This window comes from Trachypithecus francoisi, unplaced genomic scaffold, assembly GCF_009764315.1.
Source record: "Trachypithecus francoisi isolate TF-2019V2 unplaced genomic scaffold, Tfra_2.0 Lachesis_group15, whole genome shotgun sequence".
Lineage (NCBI taxonomy): Eukaryota > Metazoa > Chordata > Mammalia > Primates > Cercopithecidae > Trachypithecus > Trachypithecus francoisi.
Genome location: NW_022681460.1, coordinates 111,905,219 through 111,932,391, shown reverse-complemented (window position 1 = coordinate 111,932,391; position 27,173 = coordinate 111,905,219). Strand labels below are relative to the sequence as shown.

The 27,173-nt window shown below is 51.8% G+C and overlaps 7 non-coding genes across 7 annotated transcripts; 4 read left to right on the top strand and 3 right to left on the bottom strand.

Annotated features, from left to right (window-relative positions):
* The first annotated feature begins 1,381 nt into the window (after positions 1 to 1,381).
* Positions 1,382 to 1,453, top strand: TRNAK-CUU. Its single transcript has one exon. It is a non-coding gene; the product is annotated as a tRNA-Lys (tRNA).
* Positions 1,454 to 9,032: 7,579 nt separating this feature from the next.
* On the top strand, positions 9,033 to 9,104 carry TRNAP-CGG. The gene has a single exon. It is a non-coding gene; the product is annotated as a tRNA-Pro (tRNA).
* A 2,365-nt stretch (positions 9,105 to 11,469) lies between these two features.
* TRNAK-CUU lies at positions 11,470 to 11,542 on the top strand. The gene has a single exon. It is a non-coding gene; the product is annotated as a tRNA-Lys (tRNA).
* Positions 11,543 to 15,028: 3,486 nt separating this feature from the next.
* On the top strand, positions 15,029 to 15,101 carry TRNAK-CUU. Its single transcript has one exon. It is a non-coding gene; the product is annotated as a tRNA-Lys (tRNA).
* An 8,219-nt stretch (positions 15,102 to 23,320) lies between these two features.
* Positions 23,321 to 23,393, bottom strand: TRNAK-CUU. Its single transcript has one exon. It is a non-coding gene; the product is annotated as a tRNA-Lys (tRNA).
* Positions 23,394 to 25,404: 2,011 nt separating this feature from the next.
* On the bottom strand, positions 25,405 to 25,476 carry TRNAP-AGG. The gene has a single exon. It is a non-coding gene; the product is annotated as a tRNA-Pro (tRNA).
* A 1,375-nt stretch (positions 25,477 to 26,851) lies between these two features.
* TRNAP-UGG lies at positions 26,852 to 26,922 on the bottom strand. Its single transcript has one exon. It is a non-coding gene; the product is annotated as a tRNA-Pro (tRNA).
* Positions 26,923 to 27,173: the final 251 nt, after the last annotated feature.

Sequence of the window (27,173 nt, the reverse complement as noted above, 5' to 3'; positions counted from 1 at the left end):
AGGCTGCCAGAGGCTGCTGCTGGGTCCTGGGTCACAGGTCGAGGTGTCAGGCCTCTGAGCCGAATCTCAGCCATTATAACCCCTGTGACCTGCACAAATATGTCCAGATGGCCTGCAGGAGCCAAGAAGTCTGAAGAAGCCAAAAAAAACACAAACAAGTGAAACACCAGTTCCTGCCTTAAGTGATTAACCAACATTACAACATTCTACCATTGTGACTTGTCCCTGCCCTACCTTAGCTGATCAGTCGACTTTGTGACATTCTTCTTTTGGAAAATAAATCTTATGACCTCCCTACCATGTACCTTGTGACCCCCTCCTCTGCTAACAATAGATAATCACCTTTTACTGTAATTTTCCATTACCTACCCAACTCCTATAAAGCAACCCCTTCCCCATCTCCCTTTGCTGACTCCTTTTTGGAACTCAGTCCGCCTGCACCCAGGTGATTAAAAAGCTTTATTGCTCACACAAAGCCTGTTTGGCGGTGTCTTCTCACGGACGCGGACGCGCTTGACAGAGGCCGGCCTGCAGTTCCTGTTCCGATCTAAGGAAGGGAAGGGGAGACGAGGAAGAACTGGGTCCCAAGTCGGGGGGGTCCATTTCGTGAGGTGCACACTCAGGACAGGCCCTACCCTGCCATTCTACTCTTTCCCTTCAGCCCCTCCTTCCTGGCTTCCCCTTCCCCCCTGAGTCCGACTCAGAAGCCGCGCAGGCCGGCAGCGGGGATCGCCTGTAATCCCAGCTCTTTGAGAGGCGGAGGAGGGCGGATCACCTGAGGCTGTCAGTTTGAGACCAGCCTGACCAACATGGAGAAACCCCTGTCATGAGCTGCTTGCCTCCACCGTGCACACAGATTTACAGGGGAGTGGGAAGAATTGGGCTCTTTGGGTCATTTGAAATAGTTTGGAGCTATACAGAGGCCAGGCTCAATATTAAGTAGGAATTCGGATTTATATTGGCAGCGAAGCTTGGACCTAGACCCCTTTGGATCCGCACTTGGGCCCCAGAGAAAGGTTGTTCCTTTCCTCCCCACCTCCCACTCAGGACGACTCTGAACGGTCCCGGCCTGGAGCCATGGCTAATGGTCCCTGACTACACATTCCAGCTGACTGGAGGCTCACGGTTTGAGGTTAAGGGATTCACAGTCCGCCCACAACTCGTTGAGACGGGAGGTTAGGGGCTCCCAGACGTCCGGAGACCCCAGCAGGGACTGTGTACCCAGCTACCTGAGTGCCAGAGGCCGGCTCCACGGGTAGCCATGCCTGCACCACCTCCTCAGGACTAGAGTCACCACAGTCTTTGTTGTTGTTGTTTTTTTTGGCAGCACCTGCTTTGAGTTTTCTGAACATTAAGGTGTGAAGCCAACAAAATCATGTCAGCCCGGCTAGCTCAGTTGGTAGAGCATGAGACTCTTAATCTTAGGGTCGTGGGTCGAGCCCCACGTTGGGCGCAGCTTTTACCATTCTTGATACACAGAATTCAGCATCATCACAAGTGACACAGGTTCCTATGCTTGGCCCCTAAGTGGAAAGTAAACTTTCGTTGAGTCCCAACTCGATCTGTGTCACCATGAGAGCTTTGAAGACCACCTTCCAAATTCATCAAGCTGACAGCTGCTGTGTCTTCTCTCACGATGGGTGTCCCAGAACCAGGGTCTCTTGGGAAAAAAACAGGAGATTTTGCACCCCAGGAAGGTCTGTCTGCTCACCCCTAGACTGGGATAAAGAACCTGGATCCCTTACCCTTAGCATAAGACCCAAAGTTTCTTCCCCTCCCCCAGGAGACTCAGTCCCAGGGCTAGGGGTGGATGTGCTGCTTTGAAGTTCAGCCAAGGGAGAAGCGTCCACCCACCCAGTTCAGCTGAGACTATGGGTCAATGTAGGGGCCAGCCCTACAGGGTCTGTGGGTTTTTCTCCCCATGTGCGGAGATGACAGACCGTAGAAATAAAGACACGAGACAGATAAAAGAAAACACAGCTGGGCCCGGGGGACCACTACCACCAAGACACGGAGACTGGCAGTGGCCCCGAATGCCAGGCTGCGCTGCTATTTATTGGATACATGACAAGGGGGCAGGGTAAGGAGTGTGAGCCATCTTCAATGATAGGTAAGGTCACGTGGGTCACGTGTCCACTGGACAGAGGCCCTTCCCTGTTTGGCAGCCGAGGCGGAGAGAGAGAGAGGAGAGACATTATTTCTGCATTTTACGCCATTATTTCTGCATTTTAGAGACTTTTATTTTATTTATTTATTTATTTATTTATTTTGAGACGGAGTCTCGCTCTGTGGCCCAGACTGGAGTGCAGTGGCCAGATCTCAGCTCACTGCAAGCTCCGCCTCCCAGGTTTACACCATTCTCCTGCCTCAGCCTCCCGAGTAGCTGGGACTACAGGCACCTGCCACCTCGCCTGGCTAGTTTTTTGTATTTTTTAGTAGAGACGGGGTTTCACCGTGTTCGGCAGGATGGTCTCGAACTCCTGACCTCGTGATCCACCCGTCTTGGCCTCCCAAAGTGCTGGGATTACAGGCTTGAGCCACCGCGCCCGGCAAGACTTTTAATACTTTCACTAATTCTGCTACTGCTATCTAGAAGGCCGAGCCAGGTGTACAGGATGGAACATGAAGCGGATCAGGAGCATGACTGCTGAAGCACAGCATCACAGGGAGACGGTTAGGCCTCTGGACAACTGCGGGCGGGCCGGACTGATGTCAGGCCCTCCACAAGAGATGATGGAGTCTTCTCTAAACTCCCTCGGGGAAAGGGAGACTCCCTTTCCCGGCCTGCTAAGTAGCGGGTGCTTTTCCTTGGCGCCGATGCTACCACTAGACCACGGTCCGCTTGGTAACGGGCATCTTCCCAGACGCTGGCGTTACTGCTAGACCAAGGAGCCCTCTGGTGGCCCTGCCCTGGCATAACAGAAGGCTCACAGTCTTGTCTTCTGGTCACTTCCCACTATGTCCCCTCAGCTCCTATCTCTGTATGGCCTGGGTTTTCCTAGGTTATGATTGTAGAGCAAGGATTATTATAATATTGGAATAAAGAGTAATTATTACAAACTAATGATTAATGATCTGATTAATCCCACTTCTGGGACAGCCTCCAAGAGTTCCAGTTCATCTATTGTTTCTTGTGTAAGACTAACTATAAATTCTGCCCTTAGGTCAAAACAACCTTGCTGCTATTGCATTTACCATAAATCTTGACCTTAAGCAAGTGCCTTATACATTCCTTCTGAAGCACATACACCATTTCCCTGTGGTATGTAGACCCTGGGTCTGGGCAGTAAGGCATGGAGACCCACTATCTTGTCCCCCTGCCACCAGAGACCCAGACCCAGATTCTGTTCATAAGTCCCTATTAAATGTTTTTTTCCTAAGGAAGATGATTTGTTGGTCTTTTTCTTCAGCCTGGCACCTTCCCTGGACTTTGAGTGTAGGTTTGCATTATGGTTGTAACCAGCCAAGGTGTGTCTTTGGAATGGGAGTCAAACCTTAATGTCTGGGCTTTAGAGTGGTTTTGGACACATTTCCCAGTGGGGGTGCTGAGATAGAGGCTGTCTGGGGGCCCCAAGGAAGGCAGATCAGAGGCTGGAACAAAAGGCTACAGGCATCTCACCAGCCCAGGTCCTAATAATACGGCACTATTGCCTCAGCCTCTGGTGAGAGTTCGAATCCCACCTGGAGGATGTTGGCTTATGGGGCCTTATAACCATGACCCTGTGTCACAGCGATGCATGGGGAATGGGGCTAGGGGTCACTTGTATCCTTGGCCTGTGAGGGTTGCAGAGCCAGGGGTGGGTTGGGGATTGGTGCCCTCTGTCTGAAACGATCCATCTTGCGCATTTTTCAGGGACGAGATAGGGCTGTCCTGTGATTACCTTTGCGTCTTTTTAGGAAGATTGGAACTATCAGGCCAGGCGCGGTGGTTCATGCCTGTAATCCCAGCACTTTGGGAGGCAGAGGCGGGCAGATCACAAGATCAGGAGATTGAGACCATTCTGGCTAACACGGTGAAACTCCATCTCTACTGAAAATACAAAAGATTAGGCGGGTGTGGTGGCGTGCACCTGTAGTCCCAACTGCTGGGGAAGTTGAGGCCGGAGAATGGCGTGAACCTGGGAGGCGGAGCTTGCAGTGAGCCGAGATTGCACCACTACACTCCAGCCTGGGAGACAGACTCTGTCTCAAAAAAAAAAAAAAAAAAGCAAAAACAAAGAAAGACTGGAGCTATCAAATAAAGGCGGAACTAGGTATATTCCAAGAATACAAGGTTGGCCTTAAATTCAAGAAAATTATCAAAATAATTCATCATATTAACAGAATAAAAAAAGAAGTCATGTGGCGATCTTAATGTTTGGAAGGGCGCTTGATGCAATTCACACCTGTATTAATCGTTTGTTTTACAGGCAGAATCTTGCTCTGTCATCCAGGCTGGAGTGCAGTGGTGCAATCTCGGCTCACTGCAACCTCCACCTCCTGGGTTCAAGCAATTCTCTCTGCCTCAGCCTCTGGAGTAGCTGGGGTTACAGGTGCCCACCACGCCCAGTCAATTTTTGTATTTTTAGTGGAGTTGGGGTTTCACCATGTTGGCCAGGCTGGTCTCGAACTCCTGACCTCAGGTGAACCTTGGCCTGCCAAAATGCTGGGATTAGAGGCATGAGCCACTGCGACCAGCCAGAATCTTACTTTGTTACCCAGGCTGCAGCACAGTGGTGAGAACACAGCTCATTGCAGCCTCAACCTCCTCAGCACAAGCAATACTCCCACCTCATGCACCAGCTAATTTTTTTGTGTTTTCTGTAGAGATGCGGCCTCACTGTGTTGCCTAGGCTGGTATCAAACTCCTGAGCTCAAGGGGTCCTCTCGTGAGACATTGTGCTGACCCATTATTTTCCGGCTTTGTTTCAACTCCCATCAGCTACCAGTTCCTGAGCTGGAATGCCGTTTTTCCTCCTCTTTCTTGACTAGCCCCTTATTTTCTCTCCTGTCTGAGCTTTAATGTCACTCCTAGACTCATTGTTCCCATGTCAAGAACTCATCTGTATCTGACAACACCATTATGACAGCCTGTAATTTTTGAAAGTCTATTCATTTTATTTTTTATTTTTTCCAAGACAGGGTCTTGCTATGTTGCCCAGGCTGGAGTGTAGTGGTGTGATCTAGTTCACTGCAGTCTCAGCCTCCTGGACTCAGGAATTCTCCTACCTGAGATTTCCAAGTAGCTGGAACAACAGACGTGTGTCACCACACTCAGCTAATTTTATTTATTTATTTATTTATTTATTTTATTTTATTTTATTTATTATTTATTTATTTATTTATTTATTTATTATTTATTTATTTATTATTTATTTTTTGAGGCGGAGTCTTGCTCTGTCGCCCAGGCTGGAGTGCAGTGGCCGGATCTCAGCTCACTGCAAGCTCCGCCTCCCGGGTTCCCGCCATTCTCCTGCCTCAGCCTCCCAAGTAACTGGGACTACAGGCGCCCGCCACTCGCCCGGCTAGTATTTTGTATTTTTAGTAGAGACGGGGTTTCACTGTGTTCGCCAGGATGGTCTCGATCTCCTGACCTTGTGATCCGCCCATCTCGGCCTCCCAAAGTGCTGGGATTACAGGCTTGAGCCACCGCGCCCGGCCTATTTATTTATTTATTTTTTTTTTTGAGACGGAGTCTTGCTCTGTCGCCCGGGCTGGAGTGCAGTGGCCCGATCTCAGCTCACTGCAAGCTCCGCCTCCCGGATTCCCGCCATTCTCCTGCCTCAGCCTCCCGAGTAGCTGGGACTATAGGCACCTGCCACCTCGCCCGGCTAGTTTTTTGTATTTTTTAGTAGAGACGGGGTTTCACCGTGTTAGCCAGGATGGTCTCGATCTCCTGACCTCGTGATTCGCCCGTCTCGGCCTCCCACAGTGCTGGGATTACAGGCTTGAGTCACCGCGCCCGGCCTATTTATTTATTTAGATGAAGTCTCATTCTGTCACCTAGGCTGGAATGCAGTGACACAAACTGAGCTCATTGCAACCTCCACCTCCCAGATTCAAGCGATTCTCTTGCCTCAGACTCCAGTGTAGCTGGGATTATAGGCATGTACCACTACGCCAGACTATTTTTTTGTATTTTTAGTAGAGACAGGGTTTCACCATGCTGGCCAAGCTGGTCTTGAAGTCTTGACCTCTAGAGATCCGCTCACCTCGGCCTTCCAAAGTCCTGGGATTACAGGTGTGAGCCACCAGAGCCGGCCTGATTGATTTATTTAAATTTAGTTACCAGGTCTTTCTATGTTGCCCGGGATGGTCTTGAGCTCCTGGGCTCAAGTGATCCTCCCTCCTCGGCCTCCCAAAATACTAGATGTGCATCATTGGGCCAGCCTATTTTACTTTTTATTTTAAAATAATTATAGATTCACAGTAAGTTGCCAAAAAGAAAAAAAAAAAGTATAGAAAACTCTTGTGTAGCATTCACCCAGTTTCCCCTAAGACTTCCATGACTATGGTTCAACATCAACACCAGAAAATGAACACTGGCTGTTTTTTTAAACATATTATTCTTGGTTATTTTCAATCTTCACTTTGAACTGTGTGCTCTTTATTTTCGGCCCGCCATGTGCCCACCAAAAAATTAGGTGTATGCTTTAACACATGATGCCTATGATCTTTGAGAATAAAAAATTTGAGTCCATGTAGATAAATCTAGACCTGACTTGTTCTGTTTTATTTTATTTTATTTTATTTGAGACGGAGTCTTGCTCTTGTCTACCAGCTTGGACTGCAGTGAGGTGATCTCGGCTCCCTGCAACCTTCGCCTCCCGGGTTCAAATCATTCTCCTGCCTCAGCCTACCGAATATCTGGGATTACAGGTGTGTGCCACCAAGCCCAGACAATTTTCGTATTTTTAGTAGAGACAGAGTTTTACCATGTTGGCTAGATTGGTCTCATTCCTGACCTCAAGTGATCTGCCCGCCTAGGCCTCCAAGGTGCTGGGACTACAGGCATGAGCCATCCCGCCCAGTTTGACTTGTTCTTTTTTGTTTCTTTTTGAGACAGACTCTTGCTCTGTCGCTAAGCTGGAGTGCAGTGGCCCCATCTCATTTCACTGCAACCTCCGCCTCTGGATTCAAGCAATTCCCCTGCTTCAGCCTCCCGAGTAGCTGAGACTACAGGCATGCGCCAGCACCCCTGGCTACTTTTTTGTATTTTTAGTAGAGATGGGGTTTCACCGTGTTGGGCAGGCTGGTCTAGAACTCCTGACCTCGTGATCCGCCCGCCCCGGCCTCCCAAAGTTCTGGGATTACAGGCATGAGCCACTGCCCCCGGTCGACTTGTTCTTTTTTTAAAAATTAAAATATGGTCTGGGTCTTTTACTTTGGAAGAGGGGTGTTAACTTCAGAAGTGTCCTAGGTTCAGTTCAGATCGCAGGCAGGGAAGGGGGTCGAAGAGGGAAGGAAGTTGGGCCTCTGTGCCCACTGCGCCCGCGAATCTGGGAGGCGGGGTGCCCGGGTGCCCGGGCTCCATCCGCTGGGGCTGGGCCGCCCGCCTGCCCCCGGGCAGTACAGAGGCTCCTGCCGGGGGAGGCGTCTATTGCGTTCGCTTACTTCTCTGGGTCAACAAGTGAGGGACGCGGAGACTGAGTTAGCTGCGGCCACCCGGGCCCCCGGACACCGTCTTCATTCACTCCCACCCGCAGTCAAGCCCTTCTACCCGCAGTACTTCCTTAAAAGAAGAAAAAGGGCCAGATGCGCGCTGTCCGGAGTACTCAGTCCTGGATCCAGGAGGTCGCGGTGTAGCTGATTCCCGGGTTCCTAAACCCCACCTAGTGGGGTCGCACCTGCAGTTTGAGAAACCGAAGAAGGTAGGAGAGGGAGGCAGGGCCTGCTTTTCCTGCGAAAGATTCTTTCATGTGCTCCGTTGTTGTTCTTGCGCGCTGGATTTCCCAGGCTAACAAACAACAGCTGATCACGGCGGCCTGGGCTCCTCTGGGATTCCGACCCGGGGCCTCTCGCACCCAAAGCGAGACTCATACCTCTAGGCCAACAGACCTCGGTGGCAGGAAGCACCATCTTTGCTCCCCCACTCCCACCCCCCCCCTTTATCTTTCTGGAACCCAAAACTTTGTATTCTCCGCTCTCCATAAACGTCGATGCCAGCGCTGGGGGTGTGGCCGGGAAGCGGCAGCGAGAAGCCCAACCAGAGGGGAGGAGGGAGTCCCCGGAGTGGGACAGCGCTCAGCTCTGGGGTGGGGTTGATCTAGGGCAAAATAGGGCGGGTGGCCTGTGGCGATGGGCAGGACCCTCTCGCCCATCACACGCGGAACTCGCTGGATCCTCTCCACATCCAGGCCGTGTCCACCGGCTTTCCAAACTGCTCACGTCCTTAAAGAAGGATCCAGAAGGTGTTGCAGTATTGGCCCATCAGGATTTGAACCTGAGGCCCACTCTCACCCTAATCATAACCTCAAAGCCACCAGCGCCTAAAGACAGAGTGAGAGAGAAACAGAGGCGGAGAGTGTGTGTCACTGTCATGCCCTTTGCCATCGCTGCTCATCCCCAGTGACCTCCTTGAACTTCCTCAATTCTTGCTGACAGAGGCAGAGACAGGACAGAGCTAGCTTCTGAGTCAGGGCAGAGGCTCTGGGCTCTACCCAAGGGAGGCTATGGGGGCGCCTGTGGGATGGAGCCAGCCACCGGCTGCAGTGGATGCAAAGTGAGCTGGCCGCTCAGCCATCCTCCTAGGGCAAGGTCTTGGGTATGAGTCAGCAGCCCCAGGTTTGAGCGCAGACCCGTTAACCCCGGGACAGGGGAAAATACAGCAGGGAGCCCCAGGTTGCAGGTCTGACCCTGAGCATCCCCTGCAGAGCCCAGTGTGGGTGGGCTCTGTCTCCACCCGGCTGGTTCACCAGGGTCTCCCCGCAGCGACCCCAGAATTCTGCCAATCACTTGGGTACAGGGATGAGCTCTATCCACTTCGGAATCAGGCGACTCGCGTCGGATTGGAGGCAGGTGTCTGAAATGTCAGCGGAAGCCCACGCCTGGGAGGCTCGTTGGTCTAGGGGTATGATTCTCGCTTCGGGTGCGAGAGGTCCCGGGTTCAAATCCCGGACGAGCCCCAAAAGTGGTTACTTTTCCCCTGTCATTTTAGAGAATATAGAACTTGAAAATCGGGGACCGAGCCTGAATCCTCATCCACCAGTCGCCTTGCTCCGCTTCAGGTCGGTCCAGGTCTGTGCCTCAGCTGCAAGGGACCAGGATGCTCCTGAGGCTGGCCTGGTCGGCACTTGCCTCAGTCTCGCTGGAGTCCCGCACCCTTCTCCTCTTTACCAGCCCCAGAGAAGCTGCACCCTCCGCAGCCCGGGTCGCTCAGCTCCACATGGGCTCCCCGTATGGGGGAGGCCGGTAGTCGGGTTCTGAGTGATCAGAGTGGGGTGCGCGGTCCAGGTGGGGCCTGGAGAGCTACTCGTTCCTCGACCTCCCCTCTTCGCCCTAGAAACCTACATCTCTGCAGGCCAAGGCAGATCCGCAGATGAAGCTCGTTGAGAGCAGGTCAAAGCTGCCTGACCCCATGGCCCCCTGCTGCCCTGGCCAGGAAGGTAGCCAGGAGTCACACATGGCTATATATATATATATATATATATATTTTTTTTTTTTTTTAGAGACGGAGTCTCGGTCTGGCGCCCGAGCTGGAGTACAGTGACCAGATCTCAGCTCACTGCAAGCTCCGCCTCCCAGGTTTACGCCGTTCTCCTGCCTCAGCCTCCCGAGTAGCTGGGACTACAGGCGCCCGCCACTTCACCCGGCCAGATTTTTTTTTGTATTTTTTAGTAGAGACGGGGTTTCACCGTGTTACCCAGTATGGTCTCGATCCACATGGCTCTTAAACACTTGAAATACGACTGGTCCACTTGAGATGTGCTGCTGTAAGTACAAAATATGCATCGGGATTTTGAAGACTTGGTACGAAAAAAATAAGATATCTCATCTCATTACACATGGAAATTAGATTTCATGTCTACGGTATTGAATAATATACACACATATGAAAAACATGTGTATGTTATACCTAAACATACATATTTTATATATGTTTATATTATATGTAGTATATATGTATCATATAATTCTATTAGTAATATGATTATATCATAATATAATTTTATTATATAATTATAATTTTCTTTGAGACAAGGTCTCGCTCTGTCGTCCAGGCTGGAGTGCAGTGGCATCATCTTGGCTCACTGCAACCTGTGCTCCACGGTTCAAGCGATTCTCCTTCCTGAGCTTCCTAAGTAGCTGGGAGTATAGGTGGGTGCCACCATGCCTGGCTAATTTTTTTTTTTGAGATGGAGTCTCACTCTGTCTCCCAGGCTGGAGTGCGGTGGTACGATCTTCGTTGGCTCACTGTAACCTCTGCTTCCCAGATTCAAGTGATTCTCCTGCCTCAGCCTCCTGAGTAGCTGGGATTACAGGCACCTGCCACCATGCCTGGCTAATGTTTTGTACTTTTAGTAGAGACAGGGTTTCACCACATTGACCAGGCTGGTCTCAAACTTCTGACCTCATGATCTGCCCGCCTCGGACTCCCAAAGTGCTGGGATTACAGGTGTGAACCACCACGCCTGGCCCTTATTTTTGTATTTTTAGTAGAGATGAGGTTTTGCCATGTTGGCCAGGCTAGTCTCAAACTCCTGGCCTCAAGGGACCCACCCACCTAGACCTCCCCAATTGCTAGGATTACAGGTGTGAGTCACTGCACTACCACACCTGGCTAATTTTTTAAATTTTTTCATAAAAACAGGGTCTTGCTATATTGCTCAGGCTGGTCTTGGACTCCTGGCCTCAAGTGATCTTCCCACCTTGGCCTCCCAAAGTGGCTGGGATTATGGGTGCCAGCCACTGTACCCAGTCTACGTGTCCTCTTCTCAGTGTTTCTCTTCCCAGGATTTGGGCCCAGACAGAAAGGAACACCTGTGGAGACCAGGTCCCAGGTGGCTCTAAGGCAGGTGGGATTGCCGCAGCTCTGCTCCTGCCTCCAAAGTGCCAAAGGCAAGGTCAGGGACTCCCGAGCGCTGTAATCCCAGCTGCTGCTTTTGTTCCACAACAACGTCCTTAGGGCTCGGACCCAGGGCCTGGCTAACAAAGAAACAAGCAGCCGTGACTCAGCAACTCCAGACCCCAAACTACCCCAGCAAGCAGGTAGCCCCGAGGACTGTTTGAGGTGGCAGAGAAGGGGATGTGGTTCCTTGCCCACCATGGCTCCGGTGAGTTGCCCACAGTCCTGGGATTCGAGCCCCACTCCTGCCCTCCATTTCCCCAGGTCCCAACTCTAGAACTTTGGCTGGTCTACGGGACTCAGCCCCAGAATCCGGAGTCCTTATTGACATAGGGGATGTTGGAAATAGGAGAATGCCTGACAGGAACAGGTAAGTCACCTAAGGCCTCAGATCCAGGGAAAAAGAACACCACCTGCCTCTACTTGCCTGGCTAGCTCAGTCGGTAGAGCATGACACTCTTAATGTCAGGGTTATGGGTTTGAGCCCCACGTTGGGCGAAGTATACCTTTTGACTAGCTTAGACCTTATAAGCAACACAGAATCCTGCTTGGAGAGACCCTGAGAAGACTTCCCAGCTGCCTCATTGCATGAGGAGGAGGGTCCTCTGTTCTGGATCTCTGACTTTGGTTTGGGGGGATGCTTTCTGTCTCACATTTTCCACGTTTGAGGATCTATTTGGGGGATGTGGCTTAAGCAGGGAGAGGCAGAGCCAGGCATGGAGGGGCAGCTCCCGTAGGTGTGGTCTAGGTGCTGCTCCTTCACGAACTGGGGCCTTCCTGCCTTACCCGGGACTTGGCTTTGGCTGGGTAGGGTCCCCTCCACCCCTCACTCTGAATGAGAGTCACATCTTTTCCATGGGTGGGTGGTAAGATTATCACACATGGGGTTGCCCAACTGGGGGATACCACAGGGGGAATGTTGAAACTGCTCCATGGGAATCCTAAAGGCAATGTTTTGTCTCTGGAGGAGGAAGGCAGCAGGTAAGGGGCTGGGCAGAAAGGCCCCAGGCCACAGGAGGCAGGTCCTAATGTCCCATTGTCCCACTGACTGAGGGACTACAGCTACACCCCAGTTCCTGGCAGAGGAACTGGCTTGGATTTCAAACCTCCCCAAGCCTCCTCAGCTCTGCGAATGAAGGGACTCAAGGCAGTGCCCTGACCATAGGGTAGCCAGGAGGAGCAGGCTGGCGGAGGTCCTGCCATAGAGCATCTGTCTGCCATAGACTGTCAGGGATCCAGTCCTTGATCCGGCCTCTGAAGTCCCCCATAGCCTGGGAATGGGTGGAAGGGGCTGAAAACCTTGGTCTGCCTGCCTCTGGTGCCAGCTCTGTTTCCGCTTGAGATGCTCCTCTGCATGCACATCAGGCCTCTAAGGGAGGTGGGGACTCAAGGCAAAAGCTCTTACTCCAGGTCTTCACTCCACATTTAGCAGCCTTTTAGGGCCCTGAATCTGTGAGTTTAACTGAGACCTCTTACCAGCCCATCGTGGGGCCATACTGGCAATAAGAAACAAGCGTGTTTATTTTATTATTATTATTACCAGCCCATTGTGGGGCCATACTGGCAAATAAGAAACAGACATGTTTATTATTATTATTATTATTATTATTTTTTTTTTTTTTTTTTTTGAGACACAGTCTTGCTCTGTCACCCAGGCTGGAGTGCAGTGGCCGGATCTCAGCTCACTGCAAGCTCTGCCTCCCAGGTTTACGCCATTCTCCTGCCTCAGCCTCCCGAGTAGCTGGGACTACAGGCGCCCGCCACCACGCCCGGCTAGTTTTTTGTATTTTTTAGTAGAGACGGGGTTTCACGGTGTTAGCCAGGATGGTCTCGATCTCCTGACCTCGTGATCCACCCATCTCGGCCTCCCAAAGTGCTGGGATTACAGGCTTGAGCCACCGCGCCCGGCCCTATTATTATTATTATTATTATTTATTTATTTATTTATTGAGTCTCACTCTGTCGCCCAGGCTGGAGTGCAGTGGCGTGCTCTCGGCTCACTGCAAGCTCCGCCTCCCGGGTTCACACCATTCTCCTGTCTCAGCCTCCCAAGTAGCTGGGACTACAAGTGCCCGCCACCGTGCCCGGCTAATTTTTTGTATTTTTAGTAAAGACGGGGTTTCACCGTGTTAGGCAGGATGGTCTCAATCTCCTGCCCTCATGATCTGCCCGCCTCAGCCTCCCAAAATGCTGGGATTGCAAACATGAGCCACCAGGCCCGGCTATTTTATTATTATTGTTGTTATTTGAGACAGAGTCCCTGTCGCCCAGGCTGGAGTACAATGGTGTGATCTTGGCTCACTGAAACCTCTGCCTCCCGGCTTCAAGTGATTCTCGTGCCTCAGCCTCCCGAGTAGCTGGGACTACAGGCGCCCGCCACCACGCCCGGCTAATTTTTTGTATTTTTAGTAGAGACGGGGTTTCACCGTGTTAGCCAGGATGATCTCGACCTCCTGACCTCGTGATCCGCCCGACTCGGCCTCCCAGAGTGCTGGGATTACAGGAGTGAGCCACCGCGCCCGGCCTTCTTTTCTTTTTTAAACTGCTGGTTTCCCGTCCGGATCGCCTTCCCCCAAGGCCCGACCAGCACGGCAGCATAATAGCCTGCCCCAGTCTGGCTAGCTAGGTGAGTCGAGATGAGACTCCATCCCCCCCACCCGCCACTCTCAGGAATGTGGCTTGAGCCCTCTCAGGCATCTCCCTTAACCCTTGGACCTAGGGTTTAAGGAGCGCCCCCTCCTGGCTGAACTCTGGGGTCCTGGAAAAAATAGGACCTCAGCGTGGAGTGAGAGCAGAAGAGCCAGGAAAAAGAGTCCACGGGGCTCCTGAAGCCGTTCCCCCCACAGCCCCGCCAAGGAGGAGACTAGAACCTGGGGAGATGCATGTGCTGAGGGTTCGGGAGGATTCTTTTTTTTTCTGAGACAGGGTCTTGCCCTGTTGCCCAAGCTGGAGTGCGATGGTGCAATCGTAGCTCACTGCAGCCTCAACCTCCCAAACTCAAGGGATCCTCCCACCTCAGCTTCCCGAGTAACTGGGACTCACGGCGCGCGCCACCACGCCCGGCTAATTTTTAAATTTTTATTTTTTGTAGAGACGAGGTCTCACTTATATTGCCCAGGCTGGTCCCCAGCCTCTGGGCTCAACCGATCCTATCCCCTCAGCCTTCCAAAGTGCTGGGATCACAGGCATGAGCCACCAATCCCACCTAGAGGATTCTTCTGCAGCCGAACAGCAGTGGCAAAGGCCAAGGGTCCTAGAAAGGAACGGGAAACCGTCACCTGCCCAGGGGGGATGCGAGGTACGGAACCCAGCGCAGGAGGCCGCTGGGTCGCGGAGGTTTCCTGTCAGCTTCCCGCCGTCACTGCCCGCCGCTCCCCACCTTCTCCCGGCCCCCTGCACCCCAGCCCAGCCCACCTCCCCCTGGCGGGGACACGGTTTCCTTTCCGGGGCGCCTCGCAGCTCCCGCAGCCCCTCTCTCCTCCGAACCCCCACCCCTACACTTTGGGCAGGAATCACAACAATATTTTGCCCCAGTCTGGCCGCCCCGGCTCTGTGCCACCCCCTCCGACGGGGCTGGATGCCCAGGGTCTGCTGCCTCCATGGGACCTGGCTGGGCTCGAAGTCGGGGCTCAGCAAAGATATTTCGCGTGAATGAGGAATCCACAAGTCAGACCCGCTTCCACGGCCGTGAGTCGGGGCGGGGCCCCACATCCCTGGAGTCGCCTCAAGCGGTTCCATCCATCCGCCTCCAGCGGACTCAGGAGTTGCCACGCTGGGGGCGTCCGCGGGTGGGCCTCGGACGCAGAGAAGGACCCGGATCCAGCCACCGTTGGGGGCATCGGTCTGCGCCTCGCCTTTGGGGCAGGCCTGAGGAAGACGCTTGTCGCAGAGCAACTGTGTTCCACAGTGTAGTACCAACACCGACGTCTCCTGGTCCCGGAGTCTGCTTTAATCTAGAAATCCAGAAGAAACTCGCTGCAACGAGCCCGACTAGCTCAGTCGGTAGAGCATGAGACTCTTAATCTCAGGGTCGTGGGTTCGAGCCCCACGTTGGGCGGCTGCTTTTACTGCGAGCCTCACCCACAGGGATAGCATTGTGAGTTTCTGTTCCACGTGGGTCGATTTTCTTCTCTCAGCCATCTGTCTCTGGCAATGCAAGACTTGGTGAAAGCAGATGCCTGCTCACCCCAGGAAAACATCCTGGGTTCCTGAGCTGGGGTGCGTTTACTCTAAGTATGGCTGTAGACCCTTTATGGGGGCCCAAGGACGTGGAGCCTACCTGGAAGACCAGGAGAACAGCCGTTCCCTGCTCTTGTTAGCAGCTGCCGTGAGGAAGCTGCCCAGTAAGGTTTTCCTCTTCTGGGACCACAGCAAGACTGTGCCACATTAAAAGAATAAAGTCTGAGAACATGGGTTTGTCCAGGATTGGACTCTTGCACCCTAAGGAACAATCATAGCCTAGACCAAGGAGCCACCGACGAAACCTTCCCCGCCCATCTCTGGTCGTCCTTATGCCCGGCTCCACCCTTGTCCAACAACATTGCCCAGGCACTGATCCCTAGGGGATCGTGTCATCTTGTCAGGAGGTTTGACTAGGGTCCCATCAAGTACAGGGGGATGGGTATTCTAATGTTCACCAGTTTGGGAGTCCCAGTGTCTAGCTTCCCTGCCTCCCCCTCAGATTAAAGGCTTCCAGCCCAGGGAGATGGGTGCCGGATCCTCCCAGAGGTGCCCAGTGCAGTCAGAGGGAGCAGGTCTTTGGGAGGCCAGGCTCTAATTTCTCCAATTGCCTGGCCTCCCTCCACCCTGAAACCACAGGATTTCACAGGATCTCTCTTGTGAAATCTAGGGCAGGGGGTGCCTGCATGCAGAATTCTGAGGTTGGTAATGGAGTGGTCAGAGGATGGATGTTCAACATTAACAGTAGATGTAGCTAACGCTGCTTAAGCTTACCATGTCTGGCCGCGCGCGGTGGCTCATGCTTGTAATCCCAGCACTTTGGGAGGCTGAGGCAGGCAGATCACGAGGTCAGGAGATAGAGACCATCCTGGCTAACACAGTGAAACCCCGTCTCTACTAAAAATAAAAAAAATTAGCCAGGCGTGGTGGTGGGCGCCTGCAGTCCCAGCTACTCAGGAGGCTGAGGCAGGAGAATGGCGCACACCCGGGAGGGGTAGCTTGCAGTGAGCTGATATCCGGCCACTGCACTCCAGCCTAGATGACAGAGCGAGACTCCATCTAAAAAAAAAAAAAAAAAATCTCACCATGCCGCTTCAAGCGATTCACCTGCCTCCCAAAGTACTGAGAATACAGGCTGAGCCACCACACCCAGCCCCTTTCTGTACCTTAACTTGTTCAGTCTTCACTGCTATACTCTTGTAAGTGCACTTTCAGACAAAATTAAAAATAGAATATTTTCTTTTCTTTCTTTCTTTCTTTTTTTTTTTCAATCTGGTCTCCAGAGATCCTCCTGCCTTGCCGTCCCAAAATGCTGGGATTACACCCAGGCCAAGTTCCGTTTTTTTTTTTTTTTTTTTTTGGAGATGGAGTCTCACTCTGTCGCCCAGACTGGAGTACAGTGGCATGATCTTGGCTCACTGCAACCTCCACCTCCCGGGTTCAAGGGATCCTCCTGCCTCAGCCCCTCTGGTCGCTGGGACTACAGGCGCCTGCCACCATGCCCTGCTGATTTTCGTATTTTTAGTAGGGACAGGGTTTCACCATGTTGGCAGGGCTGGTCTCAAACTCCTGACTCAGGTGATCCACCTACTTCGGCTTCCCAAAGTGCTGGGATTAAAGGCATAAGCCACCGTTCCTGGCCTGAATTTCCTCTACTTACAAGGACTCCAGTCATATTGGATTAACGACCATCCTAATAACATCATTTTGTCTTAATTACCTCTTTAAATACCCAATCTCCAAATACAGCCACATTCTGAGGGACTGAGAGTTAGAACTTCAACACATGGATGGTGGACAGTCACAAATCAGCTCATTAAAGTGAACATTGTGTACATGATTTAGTATGAATATATGTTTTAAATTTCCTTGAGCATAGGAGTGGAACTCCATTTAGGAATGGAGTTTTGGGGTCATTTGGTAGTTCTGTGCTTAACATTTTGAGGAACTGCCAGGCTGTTATCCACAGTGGCTGGATCATTTTACATTCCCACCAGCCTGACCCAGGGCTTGTATCCTAGAAAAGTGTAATAGATTTACATAGATATTTTGCATCAAAAATTATTTATCCTCAGATTATACTTAAAAACCAGGAAACAGGCTGGGCGTGGTGGCTCATGTCTGTAATCCCAGCACTTTGGGAGGCTGAGGCGGGCAGATTACAAGGTCAGGAGTTCAAGACAGGCCTGGCCTGGTGAAACCTCATCTCTACTAAAACTACAAAAATTAGCTGGGCGTAGTGGCGCGTGCCTGTAGTCCCAGCTACTGGAGAGGGTGAGGCAGAAGAATCGCTTGAACCCGGGAGGTGGAGGTTGCAGTGAGCCGAGATGGCGCGCCACTGCGCTCCAGCCTGGGTAACAGAACGAGACTCCATCTCAAAAAACAAAACAAAACAAAAAACAAATGGAAACAATCTACTAGCCCCAAAATAGGGGATAAATGAAATTATCATCATAAATCCAAAATGGAGGATAACGTGGTCATAACAAATAATGTTATATAATAGGGCCGGGCGCGGTGGTTCAAGCCTGTAATCCCAGCACTTTGGGAGGCCGAAACGGGTGGATCACGAGGTCAGGAGATCGAGATCATCCTGGCTAACACGGTGAAACCCCATCTCCACTAAAAAATACAAAAAACTAGCCGGGCGAGGTGGCGGGCGCCTGTAGTCCCAGCTACTCGGGAGGCTGAGGCGGGAGAATGGCGTGAACCCGGGAGGCGGAGCTTGCAGTGAGCTGAGATCCGGCCACTGCACTCCAGCCTGCGCCACAGAGCGAGACTCCGTGTCAAAAATAATAATAATAATAATAATAATAATAATAATGTTATACAATGATGATCCCATGTATGTAAAACTCTAGAAAATGCAAAACAATACAGTGACAGAAAGCAGAGTGATGGACTGCCAAAACTTACCAAACTGTACACTTTTTTTTTCTTTTAATAGAGTCTCACTCTGTTGCCCAAGCTAGAGTGCAGTGGCACGATCTCGGCTCACTGCAATCTCTGCATCCCAGGCTTAAGCGATTCTCCTACCTTAGCTTCCCGTGTAGCTGGGATTACAGGCACGTGCCATCACACCCAGCTAATTTTTGTATTTTTTGGTAGAGACGAGGTTTCACCATGTTGGCCAATCTGGTCTCCAGCTTGTTAGATATAAGTTCTAAATTTCTTTTCAAAGATTCAATATGTCAGTATGTTCAGTTCTTTACCTTCTACTTTTTTTTTTTTTTGAGGCGGAGTCTCGCTCTGTCGCCCGGACTGGAGTGCAGTGGCCGGATCTCAGCTCACTGCAAGCTCCGTCTCCCAGGTTTACGCCATTCTCCTGCCTCAGCCTCCTGAGTAGCTGGGACTACAGGCGCCCGCCACCTCGCCCGGCTAGTTTTTGTATTTTTAGTAGAGACGGGGTTTCACCGTGTTAGCCAGGATGGTCTCGATCTCCTGACCTCGTGATCCGCCCGTCTCGGCCTCCCAAAGTGCTGGGATTACAGGCTTGAGCCACCGCGCCCGGCCTACCTTCTACTTTTAAAGTTAACTTCCTCGTAAAGCAACCTTTTTAGATTACCTGCTCCACCCTACTCATTTCAATCATCTGCTCCATCTGACTCATTCTGATTAGCTACTCCACCCTGACTCATTCCGACTACCTGCTCTGTAATAACCATTTTTCCCGCCAAACCATTCACTCCGTCACTCTCTTTAAATTATCCAATCAGAATTAGTTTAGCCTGTGCGGTCTAACCCTAGCCAACAAGGGAAGGACACAGCTGCAGGGGCCACGTGCGTCAGGGATAAGAACCCCTTCCCCTCCCTGGTCCAAGTGTGTGCTCACCATTGCTCCATCTGTAAGGGCACACCCTTCTATAGAAGTACCTCGCCTTGCTAAAAATTTAAAAGAAAATTTTGTATTTGAGTTATATTTCTTCTGCGGCACCGAAACTTTATATATAACAAACTCCTGACCTCAAGTGATTAGCCCATCTCGGTCTCCCGAAGTGCTGGGATCACAGGAGTGAGCCACCGTGCCGGGCCTACAACCAGCAACTCTTGATCCTTCACACCGACTCTTGCTGTCCTCCAAGATTGTTCCTCTTTACCTGTAGGGTCTCCAGGACTCGATCCCCAATCCCCTGCGAGCCCTGCAGGGAAACTGGAGGGCACTGGTTTCTCCACCTTTACTCCCCACAGTTACTCCTCAGGACCACAGGAACAGAAGGAACCAAGCCCCTAACCTAGAATGTTAGTGATTTTAGAAGGAAAAACTTTGGGCTTATGCAGGACTAGAACCTGAGATCTCTTATACCTTATACGAAAAGCATGCCCGAGTCAGGCTTGATGGCACATTCCTATAATCCCAGAACTTGGGTAGTCTGAGATGGGAGGATTACTTGAGCCCAGGGGTTCAAGACCAGCCTGGGCAACAAAGAGGGACCCCATCTCTAGTATTACTACTTCTACTCCAAAAATAAATAACCAAGCATGGTGGCTTGGCGTATAGTCTCAGCTACCTGAGAGGCTGAAATGGGAGGACTGCTTGAGCCCAGAAGATAGAGGCTACAGTAAGCTGTGATTGCATCACTGCACTCCAGCCTGGGTGACAGAATGAGACCCTATCTCAAAATTTCAGGAAAAGTAGGCCTACTGATCAGTGCCCTCTTCCTTCCTTCCTTCCTTCCTTCCATTTCTTTCTCTCTTTCTCTGTCTCCCTCTCTCCCTCCTTCCCTCCTTTCTCTCTCTTTTCTTTTTTTTTTTTTTTTTTGTTGAGACGGAGTCTCGCTCTGTCGCCCAGGCTGGAGTGCAGTGGCCGGATCTCAGCTCACTGCAAGCTCCGCCTCCCGGTTTACGCCATTCTCTCGCCTCAGCCTCCCGAGTAGCTGGGACTACAGGCGCCCGCCATCTCGCCCGGCTAATTTTTTGTATTTTTTTTTTTAGTAGAGACGGGGTTTCACCGTGTTAGCCAGGATGGTCTCGATCTCCTGACCTCGTGATCCGCCCGTCTCGGCCTCCCAAAGTGCTGGGATTACAGGCTTGAGCCACCGCGCCCGGCCTCTCTCTCTTTTCTTTTCCTTCCTTCCTTCCTTCCTTCCTTCCTTCCTTCCTTCCTTCCTTCCTTCCTTCCTTCCTTTCTCTCTCTCTCTCTCTCTTTTCTTTTCTTTCTTTCTCTCTCTCTCTTTCTTCCTTCCTTCCTTTCTTTTCTTTCTTTTTTTTTTTTTTTTTGAGACAGAGTCTGGTTCTGTTGCCCAGGCTGGAGTGCAGTGGCGCCATCTCGGCTCACTGCAACCTCCGCCTCCTGGGTTCAAGTGATTCTTCTGCCTCAGCCTCCCAAGTAGCTGGGATTACAGGCGCCTGCCACCATGCCTGCCCAACTGTTGTATTTTTAGTGGAGACAGGGTTTCACCATGTTGGCCAGGCTGGTCTCGAACTCCCGACCTCAGACGATCCACCCACCTCGGCCTCCCAAAGTGCTGGGATTACAGGGGTGAGCCACTGTGTCCAACCCAGTGCCACTTTCCTCAGTGGGCTCCAAGTGACCTTACAGCGTGACCTATCTCAGAAGGCCAGGTCTGGATTTTGAGTGGTGTTCCTTGCCCCAGCATTAGGGAGCATACCCAAGGAGTTGCACCAATGTATTTTTCATTATAAACTATTCGAAATAGGCCAAGCATGGTGGCTCATGCCTGTATTCCCAGCACTTTAGGAGGCTGAGGCAGGCATATCACCTGGAGGTTGGCAGTTTGCGACCAACCTGACCAATACGGAGAAACTGCATCTGTACTAAAAATACAAAATTAGCCGGGCGTGGTGGCACATACCTCTAATCCCAGCTACTTAGGAGGTGGAGGCAGGAAAATCGCTTCAACTCGGGAGGCGGAGGTTGTGGTGAGCCGAGATGGTGCTATTGCACTCCAGCCTGGGTAACAAGAGTGAAACTCCATCACACACACACACACACACACACACACACACACACACACAAACTATTCTGAAAAATCCGGCCGGGCACAGTGGCTCTCGCCTGTAATCCCAGCACTTTAGGAGGTGGAGGCAGGCAGATCATCTGAGGCCAGGAGTTCGAGACCAGCCTGGTCAACATGGTGAAACCCCATCTCTACTAAAAACATACAAAAATTAGTCGGGCATGGTGGCGCGTTCTTGTAATCCCAGTTACTCAAGGGAGGCTGAGCAGGAGAATTCCTTGAACCTGGGAGGCGGAGGTTGCAGTGAGCAGATATCACATCATCGCACTCCAATCTGGGTGACAGAGGGAGACTCATCTCAATCAGTAAATCATTCAGTCAATAAACCTCACTGCCCCAGGAATGCCGACACAAAGTCAAGCAGTCCTTCTCTTCCCTGCCGTCCCCTTCCCTGACCTGCTGGGGTTGGGAGGGCACATTCTGTGGCAGGTTGACTGAGTTTCCATGTTTCCATCCCAGCTCCTCAATTTTGTCTGAAAATGCAATAATAAGAGTATAGTAGTGAAGTTTTTTTTGTTTTTGTTTTTGTTTTTTGTTTTTTGTTTTTTTTTTGAGACGGAGTCTCGCTCTGTCGCCCAGGCTGGAGTGCAGTGGCCGGACCTCAGCTCACTGCAAGCTCCGCCTCCCGGGTTTATGCCATTCTCCTGCCTCAGCCTCCGAAGTGGCTGGGACTACAGGCGCCCGCCACCTCGCCCAGCTAGTTTTTTGTATTTTTTTAGTAGAGACGGGGTTTACATCGTGTTAGCCAGGATGGTCTCGATCTCCTAACCTCGTGATCTGCCCGTCTCGGCCTCCCAAAGTGCTGGGATTACAGGTTTGAGCCACCTCGCCTGGCCAGTAGTGAAGATTAAATGAGTTTAGGTAAGTAAAGAGCTTAGAAGAGTGTTAGGCATGGTGAGCTTAATAAGCATTAGCTACGTCTACTGCTAATATTCAACATCCCAATGTCTGCCCCCTTGGGTCACCATAACCAGCCTCACAACTCTGCACACAGGTACCGGCAGCACCAGGCTGGCACTAGAAGCAGCCATCCAGTGAAATGTTGTATGCACCCAGATGGTCTGGGTAGAGGGAGATTGGGTAACTCAGGAGACCAGAGCTGCTCCCTCTGGCTGCACTGGGCACTTCCGGGAGGATCTGGCACCTACCTCCCTGGACTGGAGGCCTCTAATCAGAGAGGAAGGCAGGAAAGCCAGACACTGGGACTCTCAAGCTCGTGAACATTGGGATCCCCCTCTCCCTCTACTTGATGGGACCTGAGTCAAATTTTCCCTGACATGACCCCCTGGGGATCAGCATCTGGGCAGTGTTGCTGGACAAGGGTGGAGGCGGGCATAAGGACGACGGGAGATGAGCAGAGAAAAGTTTCGTGGATGGCTCCTTGTCCAGGCTATAACTGTTGCTTAGGGTACAAGAGAGTCCAATCCTGGACAAGCCCACGTTCTCAGACTTTCTTCTCTTTTAATGAGGACATCCCTGCTATGATCCCAGAAGAGGGAAACCCTAGTGGGGGTCTTCCCCAGGGCCTCTGCTAACAAGGAGCGAGGAACTGCTGTTCTCATGATCTTCCAGGTAGGAACTGCATCCATGGGGCAGGAACCCAGGACGGCTTTCTGGAATAAGCAGGGGAGGGCATAACCAGACCTTGGTCACTTTAAATCTTCTGCTTGAGTTTCTTTTTATTTTTTTGAGACGGAGTCTCGCTCTGTCGCTCAGACTGGAGTGCAGTGGCCGGATCTCGGCTCACTGCAAGCTCCTGCCTCAGCCTCCCGAGCAGCTGGGACCACAGGCGCCCGCCACCTCGCCTGGCTAGTTTTTTTTTGTATTTTTTAGTAAAGACGGGGTTTCACCGTGTTAACCAGGATGGTCTCGATCTCCTGACGTCATGATCAGCCCGTCTCAGCCTCCCAAAGTGCTGGGATTACAGGCTTGAGCCACCGCGCCCAGCCTGAGTTTCTTCTTTCACCAAGTCTTGCACTGCCAGGGGCAGAGAGCTGGGAGGAAAAGATGTACACTCGGGGTACAGCTAAAAGGTACCAACAAGTCTGCATCTGTCAGGGGCCTCTACCTCCACAGATAGAGGGTAGATTCTTGGAGAGACAGCCAAAAACAAAACACACGCCCAACATGGGGCTCGAACCCACGACCCTGAGATTAAGAGTCTCATGCTCTACCAACTGAGCTAGCCGGGCTTCCTTATGGATGCTTTTCTATATCTACAAATGGACTGGGTGGCCTAAGGGTGGTGAAAACAAAGTGAGGTAATCAATCAGTCCCGGAAACCAGAGCGCACTTGGGGTCTCCCACAGCAGGCTCAGTCCCCACCCACGCCCCCGCTAGTTCAGGACTTCCTTTACCACCCTGCGTTCTCCCATAAATGGGGGTGACCCGCCAGAGTCTCCTTCGGCACCACGTTGGCATGAATCTGTGTTCTCCCAATCTGTGCCCTCCGCTGAAATGGCCTTCTTTCAGAAAGAGAAAAAATGTCCCCAGACTGCGACTGCACGCACTTAAAGAGTCAATGACAACCTTTTTTTTTTTTTTTTTTTTTTGAGGACACTCGAGTTACAGGCACAGGAGAGTACTGCTGTGTATCGGCCATCCTTGCAGTTGCAGACAGAACGCCCAGAGCTCACTGGGACTCACAGAAGCCCTCGCAACACTGCTCCGCACTGTAACCTACTGTGATGTGCATCTAGTTGTTCCGTTTCCATTACAGTGTGCTTTTATATCTAGAACTATTTGGTTCTTTTTTCAATCTAGAAGGTTGGAGGTCCTGTTGTCAAAGATATTTTCTTTATTGCCTTTCATATTTTTAGACACTGTAGGAATAGTTGTATTATAAGTCTGATACACTTTGCTTCTGAAATGTTTGCAATTTTGTTTCTGTTCCTGTTAATGAATTGTTGCTCCTGGAACCTTGTTTCTTGTTAATTTTTAGGGTGCAGTGTTCATTTTCCTTGTAAATTTCTTTGTGTAGGAATTTCTGTGAGATCTGGAATACAAATGTATTTGTCCACACACACACACAAATTATTCTTTGCTTCTGCACGGGCTCAAGGGCATAACCAGAGATTGGTCACTTTAAATCGGCTTGAGTTTGTTTCCACTTGGTTCTCAAGTGCTCAAAATTGGATTATTTACGACTCTTGGTTCATGGCATGTTCTCAAACCCAGCATCCCAAACAAAAAGGAAGACTCTGCCAATGGATTTTGTCCTCAGAGTAGATGCGAGGAGGCTCCAGTCCTGGTGGGCGCTGGGACTCAGGACGCGGATACCCGGGCTCCTGAGTTCCGTCTGCACTCCTTCCAGAACTAGGATGGGGGAGCAGAGGAGCCCCAGAAGGCTACACGCAGGTGAGGAGTGTCAGAATGTGGGGAGGGAGAGGACTCTGGACTCCAGATGCAAACGCCCATAGCCTTTCTCCTCTGCTCAAGTGCTCGGCTTTCTCTCGTTAAGGCTCTAGCCACCGGAGCCAGGGACACTGGGTGGGAATCCCAGGGTAGACCTTTTAAGGTAACTGACTGTGAAGACTCGGTTCTTACTGTATATAGGGAGGACTTACCTCTTCTTCAGTGCCTCGAGTGAGTTCCTACTGACGAAAGTAGTGTCACAAAAAATAAAAATAAAAAAGCAGAAAACAAAATAAGCTTATCAGTGGATAGGGCTCTGGCGACACTGGTGACAAAATTCCAAATAAATTTTAAATGTGGCACTGGTGGTGTCAGACAGCTTTAGATCTTTGTACAAATTATCTTCGAAGTCTGGGCGTGGTGACTCACGCCTGTAATCCTAGCACTTTGGGAGGCCCAGGCGGGCTGATCACCTGAGGTAAGGAGTTGGAGACCAGCCTGGCCAACATGGAGAAACCCCGTCTCTACTTAAACACACACACACACACACACACACACACACACACACCACACACACACACACTAGCCAGGCATGGTGGCACGTGTCTGTAGTCCCAGCTACCTGGAAGACTGAGGCAGGAGAATTGCTTGAACCCAGGAGGCGGAGGTTGCAGTGAGGTGAGATGGCACCACTGCACTTCAGCTGGGTGGACAGAGACACCGTCTCAAAACAAGCAAACAAACTAACTTCGAAGGACTCGGACTGCTTTGACCTGTCAGAGTTGTTTGGATCTCTGATCTTCATCTAAAGTAGGAAAGGGTAGGAACCGATGTTTTGGACCAAAAACTGGGCTCGTCCGGGATTTGAACCCGGGACCTCTCGCACCCTAAGCGAGAATCATACCCCTAGACCAACGAGCCACACGTTCTGTTAACTCCAGCTTCTCTCTGTGGCCTTCGTGGCATCCTCGTGGCCCAGCAGAACAGAGCTAGGAGGAGACTCCGATTTCCTGAAGTCTGAAAGAGACAAGTTCAAGCGCGGGTGGACACAGAGGGAGCCCTGGGCTCCCGCTTCTCCCTGCGCCGCACAAAATGGGGAACATCCCCTGTGCCCCCACAATCCGGGACCCCCCGGGCCCTCGCCCGCCTCCGCCACTCAGCCCTGGGCTAGGGATCCGCGCGTCACGCCGCGTAGTGAGGAGCTCCAGCTCCGGCGGGACATGGGAACGCCTCAAGAGCCGGCAGCTGCTGCGCTGAGGGTCCGCGAACCGCGACCACTGGAAGCCCGCCTTGGAAACGCTGCAGCCCGGCGGCGTGGTGCCGATGGGTGGTCAGTAAAGGCCTGGCGACTGCACCAGGAACCCGCCACCAGGCCCGCTACCTCGCCGCACCCCACGCTTCTCCCGCCCCGGTCCTCCCTTCTCCCCGAGGGAAGCCAAAACCCAGAAGGCGAGCTTCCCACTTGGAACCTCAATTCAAGAGGCTGACACTGAGCGTCACTTCGCTCCATTAGGCCCGCGGCGCCCGCCGGACTCAGCGATGTACCTCCTTCCCCTTCACTGGGGAACTGGCGGAACCTTCAGTCACCAGGACGTGGGGAAGCAGAGGCTCCTTGGGGCAGCAGAGGCCGCGTCCAGGCGTCGGTTCCGGGGCACCTTTTACTGTCATTCTGTCCTTCTCTGTGTCCAAATTTCACCCGGAGCCCGAGAATCCGGCAGATCTGGACTGAAAGGCTCTCCCCATCCCCTCCGGATCCAAGCCTCGAATTTCCTGGCTCTCAGTGGGAAGGCCTCGGGGTCTGGGCGTGGAGGCGGGAGCCGAGACCCGCACTCCCCCAGGGCACACTGAAGTGCTGCCAGTGGATGTACGGGCCTTCGCCCCTCCATCTCTCCCTCACTCCCCTCCCACTGGCACCCCGCCACACATATTACTCCCCGCAATACCGTGCATTTTTAGCTAGGGTAGGGCTCACCTGGGACTGGAGCCGCCATACCCTCGAACCCTACGGAAAATCTATGCCCGTAAATAAACGAGCCTGGCTCATTTTTCCTTATTCTAAATAACCTCCTCCTGCTGCTCGGGTCGTCTCCTTTAACCACGGTTACCGCAGTTGGCAGCGCTGGATCCCATTTCAGGGTGACGGACAGACTGCAAGGCGAGCGATTCAGGCCCGTCCGTCTGCGTCCCGGGACCCCGGGAGGTCCCCACTGAGGCTCTGCTAACAGCAGCCTCCCTCCGCCTTCCTAGTCTCCTGTCCTTGCTGAAAATGCGAAAGGGGAAAAAAGAGAGGGAAAAAGGGCTCTCCGGGATTTGAACCCGGGATCTCTCGCACCCAAAGCGAGAATCTTACCCCTAGACCAACGAGCCGTGCTTTAATTTTTTTTTTTTTTTTTTTTTTTTGACATGTGTTTCTGCCCTTGGCGCAGAGTGAGACTCTTTCCATCGCCCCATAGCTCAGTCCTTAGCGCGCGCTCCTGCGAATCTGGACTTGTGGGTTCGCGGCCACCCTCAGATTTCCGAGGTAGGCTTTACTCCTGCTGGATAAACCAACAAGGTTACCCCCTGAGGTTATGAGCTAGTGGTTTAAATGTCGTGTTGATATGAAATACAGGTGCATT